Source organism: Cyprinus carpio, chromosome B18 (genome assembly GCF_018340385.1).
Source record: "Cyprinus carpio isolate SPL01 chromosome B18, ASM1834038v1, whole genome shotgun sequence".
In the NCBI taxonomy this organism is placed as follows: domain Eukaryota; kingdom Metazoa; phylum Chordata; class Actinopteri; order Cypriniformes; family Cyprinidae; genus Cyprinus; species Cyprinus carpio.
The window spans coordinates 17,378,669-17,384,668 of record NC_056614.1 but is presented as its reverse complement, the minus strand read 5'-3'; the positions used below and the strand labels follow the sequence as shown (position 1 = coordinate 17,384,668).

The 6,000-nt window shown below is 37.4% G+C and overlaps 1 protein-coding gene across 1 annotated transcript in view; it reads left to right on the top strand.

Moving 5' to 3' along the window:
- LOC109097817 (SKI family transcriptional corepressor 1 homolog-B) overlaps window positions 1-6,000 on the top strand; it is a 43,926-nt gene that overhangs the window by 12,858 nt on the left and 25,068 nt on the right. The gene's annotated exons all lie outside the window — the stretch shown is intronic.

The window sequence follows — 6,000 nt, the reverse complement described above, 5'->3', positions numbered from 1 at the left end:
ATCATCAGAGCTGAGTAAACTCTGGAATGCATGGATTTTTAAATCTGAACAGATTGTAAAACACAAGGCATCATTCACTTGCCAACTTCGTCAATGGTTACATGATTTGCTCACTAATGAGTCTTCTGCAGCGAATGGGTGCCGTCAGATTGAAAGTCCAAACAGCTGATAGAAACATCACAATAATCCACAGTTCATCAGATAATGTCTTGTGAATTGACAAGCTGTGTTTTTAACTTCAAAATGTTGTTTCCAGCTAAAATATGAGTCCTCTATCCATAATATTGCTCCAGTGAAAAAATTGTCTCGTCTCAATGAGGAGAGAAATATGCACGGATCATGTTCCATTTACACATGAAATAGGCCAGAGTAGCTTTAAACAAATATGTTTGTGGATTTTGAAGTTAGAGGACAACAGGGGATGGACTTCACTGGAGGAAGCTTGATTTTTGATATTTTGGCCAGAAGCAACAAAGATAAAACACCTTAATAATGGATTTGTTTCTTAGCAACATGCAGCTTTTCACTTTACAAGACATTAATTAATGGACTGGAGTCATGTGGATTATTTGTGGATTGTTGTGATGCTTTTATCAGCTGTTTGAACTCTTTCATTCTGACGGCACCCATTCACTGCAGAGATGGTAAACATCTCCAAATCTTTTCCAATGAGGTAACAAACACATCTACTCATCTCTCATCTTGAATGAGTACATTTTCAGCAAATTATCATTTTGGGTGAATTATTCCTTTAAATCTTTCAAAGAGGAGAGAAAGTGTACCCTGGTTCTTCATAGCCCTGAAATCATCTTGCACCTTTAAGTATGCAAATATAACCAGGATGAGGTCTTTGGTTTTCTACCTTAGAAAAATCAGTGGCAAGTCACACTGTTGCTACAGAACACCTCCCGTCCTGAATGTATAAGTGATAGTTGTTGACTCGCCCACATTAACATCATCTCCCCTGCGGCCCATAGCCTGTGGAAGAGTGAAAGCACTGTGTCCGCCTCAGGGAAAACAGATGAAGTGGCTCCACACTCTGTCACTCATAGTCATAGTGATGGCATTGAGGCCTGTGCGACTGGCTATTCCCAGTTGCGGTGTGTCTGCATGTGTGCATGTGTGTGTGTATGTGGTGCTCTGCCCCCGGCATGTCTTGTTTCGGAGTGCTGTCACTCCCTGCTTCCCAGCATCTATTAACACTGCCATTATCATGCTAATCTACATTGTATGATTACATAAAGTAATTTATGCACACTTTTATTGCAAGGCTACACACAGAGAAGCTTCTCCAGAAACATGTAGTAAAGTGCCTCTATTTGCTGTCCACATCTTTTTATCACCCAGTTCACTCACCGCTCACAGTTTAATTGTGGATAGAGCTAACTTAAATGTTAAAGTATGTTATTTTATTGTGCTTTTAGTGCCTTTTATTGTGCTGTGAATCTAAGAGCCTGCTCTTGCTTGCTGTATGATTTATGTATTATTGTAAGCCGTACATCAGGGTTTTCAAAAACTTCAAATATGTTTATTATGTATTTATTTTATTTTAATATATTTAACAGATAAATGTAATTTATACATATTCAATGATTATTAAATACATATACATATACGTAATAATACATAATTATTCATTAAAATAATCATTGAATCATTATATTTTAAGTATTTATTTATTAATTTTCTTTTCTAAATATGTGCATTAAAACATTCCAATCCACATAAATTTTAATTTAATATTGTGTAGATAAAAGTACTCTGTTACCTTAAGGAAATATGTTTCAAGTAATGTTTTAATCATTTATTTTGGCTGAAGTATTATTGCAGATGAAAGTCAATCATTTAATTTTGGAAGCATCATGCATATTAAATGGGTCCCTCACAAGGGGACCATCATGTTTATGGGTTTTTGGTATTAAAAAGTTTGAAAACACCTGCCTTACATTACAGCTATTACTGAGTTTGAACTTTATTATGTACTAAAAATGTAAACAACAAACAGAAGCATAACAAACTGTAGCCTGAGTGTAAGAAGCCACAGATTCTCTCTATTTCTCATTTAGTCACAGACACTGATCTAATTAGAAATGCACAAGGCTGTTAAATTAAAATTGTATCACACTTATTAACATTTTAACTAGCAACCCCACCTTCCTCTGGTGCCAAACAAGGACACTCACTCTCACCACCAACACGTGGCAGCCGTACCCCTGAGAGGAGAGGCCGATTGTCAGTCGCGCTTTACGCAGATCATGCCTTACATTGTTTACTCACTTTATGCAGGTCGCCCCACGCAAATGGCCTCCTCCTCTATCGGGGAGCATAAAGTGCAGCTTTTTCCCCATTTCTTGGCTCTACGGAAACACTAGTTGTTAATGGAATCCTATTTGTGCTCCTATTGGATGGGCTAATGGTCTCCCTTTGAGGGGAACGCTCCAAATTAAATAGCACAGATTCACATCTGTCAGACAAAACCAGGAGGCTCTTTGTAATCAATGACCCAGACCGGTAGAGGCTCCATGGGGGACTTTTCCTCCATGATGTTATCAAACATGAGGACACACCAGGGACAATGGAATCTCCCCCAGCATGATCTGCCTGCGTTCAGGACTATCTACCGAAGGTAGAGGGGGGCAAATGGGGTTAATGTACATTTATAAAACAGGGGCGTAAAATACTTAAGCCAGGGTCTGATTTATAATACCACAATATGACCGAACTGTAAGAAGAAATCTCTCTCTCGTTTTTTTTTTTTTTGTTCTGTGCAAATATTGCCGCCGGTGTTGTGTTAAAGTGTTGAACCCCATTAATTTTATCACCCCCCTCCTCTCTCTCTATCTCTCTCTCTCTCTCTCTCTACATCTTTGAATTTTGTTTTGAGGAGAGGTAGTGCAGAGAGCCAAAGCGTGAGAGAGGGTATAGAGGCCTCCCGCTGCTGTGGAGATTTTCTCCTCGTTGTTAATTTTCCTCGCTCCATATGGCGCCACAGACTCCTCACCTGCAGGCTGTAGCAGGCTGGCAGTGGGAAGCGGGTGGAGAGGACCGGAAAAGAGAGGAGAGGCAGGCGGGAGCGGGAAACGCCAACAGACGTCCTCGGGCCCAGCCTGTCATTTATGCAGCCCTGTGCATCTGTGTGCGAACCGACCGGCCTCCCCTGTGCGCAAACATACTCACACGTGCCACAAACTGAGTACGGCAGATTCCAAGCGCATGTTTCGGAGGGGGTCAGGGGTTAAGGGTCAGGAGAGGGGCTATGTTGAGCTATGTTGTCCCTGTTAGGTGTGTCCACTCCATTTGGCAGGTGACACTAGCATCGCACAGGCTCGGAGGCTCAGTGTGTGTTTGTGTGCCCTGTGGCAGAGGGACGGACACATAGGGAAGATGTGGGAAGCTTTTCTTTGTTACTGGAGAGTAGAGGAATGGATGGGAGGGTTTCATCCTGGCTTGTCATTGATTAGAGAAGGCTCTTTAATTCCCTCTCACCCCATGGTGTGATTCATTTGCATGCTCTGGCAGGAGGTAATGGAGTTTTGTTTTACGATTCGCTCTGAAAATCCTTGAAGACATGAGACATGATCTGATGCATATGCAGCCGCCAGCGAATTGCCTTCTGATTGATTGTTTCTTTCGCTCTCTCTCTTTGCTTTTCCTCTTCTCCCTCATTTTTTTCTTTATGTTTGAAAGTATTTGTCATTGTATGATAGAACTTTGAGAGCATTATGCTTATGCTATCTGCATATACCAATATTGTTTTGATGTTGCATATGATGTACAAATATGAAGATGTGTTTAGAAAGAGTGATACCTTTACATGTGTTGTATGTAAATCATCTGGATGAGTTGAAAACAGGAAGTTTAGCTCTTGTCTGTAGCTGAAGTGCTAAAATTATTTATATTTTATATACATTGTGTGTGTGTATATATGTGTATATATATATATATGTGTGTTAGTGTTGTCACGATACTAGAATTTCTAACTTCGATACGATACCTTGAAAAATATCGATATTCGATACTTTCGATACCACGGAGAAAAAAACCCTAACTGCCACAATATTAAGGGGTTATTTTTTTTTTTTTATTTAAAACTAAATATAACAAGTCAAGAACATATATTTTTACATTAACAAAAATGTCCTGAGGTAATGCACTTGTTCAAAAGCCTCTCAGATTGCATACATTCAAAAACCAATAAAGTGCAAGTAAAAAAAAAAGTGCAATCTTTTGTATTTCCAAGTAAAATCAAATCACAATGTCAACAAAAGATACTTAAACTTCAAGCAAAAACAAAATCAGTGCAATCTTATGCATCAAGTATCAAATTAGTAAACAAAATAATTAAATGGAATCTGTTGCTGCAGTTTTATGCAGATTTTCTCTACAGAGGTGAGTGAGATTGACACAGCTGGTAGTGTAGGTTGTGATTGTGTTGTTTTTGTTGCAGGTCGAGTCTCATAGACCACACTTTTAAAATGAACTGAATGAACTAATCTAAGAACTTAGGTTAATGGTAATAGATATTTGTTAACATGAATAAGCAATGAAAAATACTTACAAAAAACATTTGTTAATCAAAGTTAAAAGTTGATTTAAACTAACATTCACTAATACATGTACTAATTAAACTCCAAAGTTCTATTTGTTAATATTTTTCATAGGACCAGAGCTAACATGATCCGTTATATTTTTTATTACCTAATACCTACTGTTATCAAAGATTAAAATATACTGTAACAGATGCATTGCTCATCGGTCATAAAAGCTGGTTAATACATTAACGTTATTTGATGAACAGATTTAAGCGCAAACGTGCGTGCATCACACGCGAAAACAGTGCTCACTGGATCGACATGAAGTCGTCAAGTCACCTTTATTTATATAGTGCTTTTAACAATACAGATTGTGTCAAAGCTCTTAACTGTAACAAATTGGAAGATAGAGTGTCAGTAATGTATAATAATAATACCAACCTCGAGAAATTCTTTATACAGATCCGGGTGTCGGTCTCTCAGGTGCTTTACTATATTAGTGGTGTTAGCGCCTTTTGTAAGCACTGTTCTGTAGCATCTCTTTCCAGATAGCACTCGTGCTGTGTTCCTTATCAACCAAAGCCGGTCGCGAGGGCGTTGCACTCGCCATCTTTCCATTCACTTCACTTTTGCTAACCAGAGCGAATGAGACGAGTGCGAGTGCGCGCGTGGTGGTTGTCAACGCACCTTTGGAGAGAAGTGAAAGTGAAAGCGCGGCTAGTATCGATACTTCGGGAAAGTGCTCTATATCTCCAGTAATGTGTGTCAGTGAGATGAGATGTAAATGATCCAAACATATAATGCAGTGATTATATATATATATATATATATATATATATATATATATATATATATATATATATATATATATATATACATATACATATACATAAATAAGGCTGCATTTATTTTGTGTGTATGTGTGTGTGTGTGTGTGAGTGTGTACATGATTGTACACACACTACAGTGCACTACAAGTCTCTCATGCTCACTAAGGCTGCATTTATTTGATAAAAAATACAGTAAAAGCTATTGTTTGTAAACTGTTTTCTATTTTTATATATTTTAAAATATGTATCATTTATGAATCCTGTAATTGCAAGCTAAATGTACATCAGCCATTACTCCAGTCTTCAGAGTCACATAATCTTTTAGAAATCGTTCTAATATTTTGATTTCATTCTCAAATAACTCTTCTTATTATCAATGTTAAAAAAAATGTTGCTTAATATTTAAGTCTTTTTTTTCAGGATTCTTTATAGAAAGTTCTATTTAACGGCATTTATTTTAAACAGAAATATTTTGTAACATTTTAAATGTCTGAAATTGTTAATTTAATGCACCTTTGCTAGATAAAATCTTAATTTTAAATTAAAAGTATTTGTGTTACTGAACTAAGATATAGTTCTTGTGTCAACATTCCCATGTGACAACTATCCTGTTCTTTCTATCAGGTGACTCTTTGCAG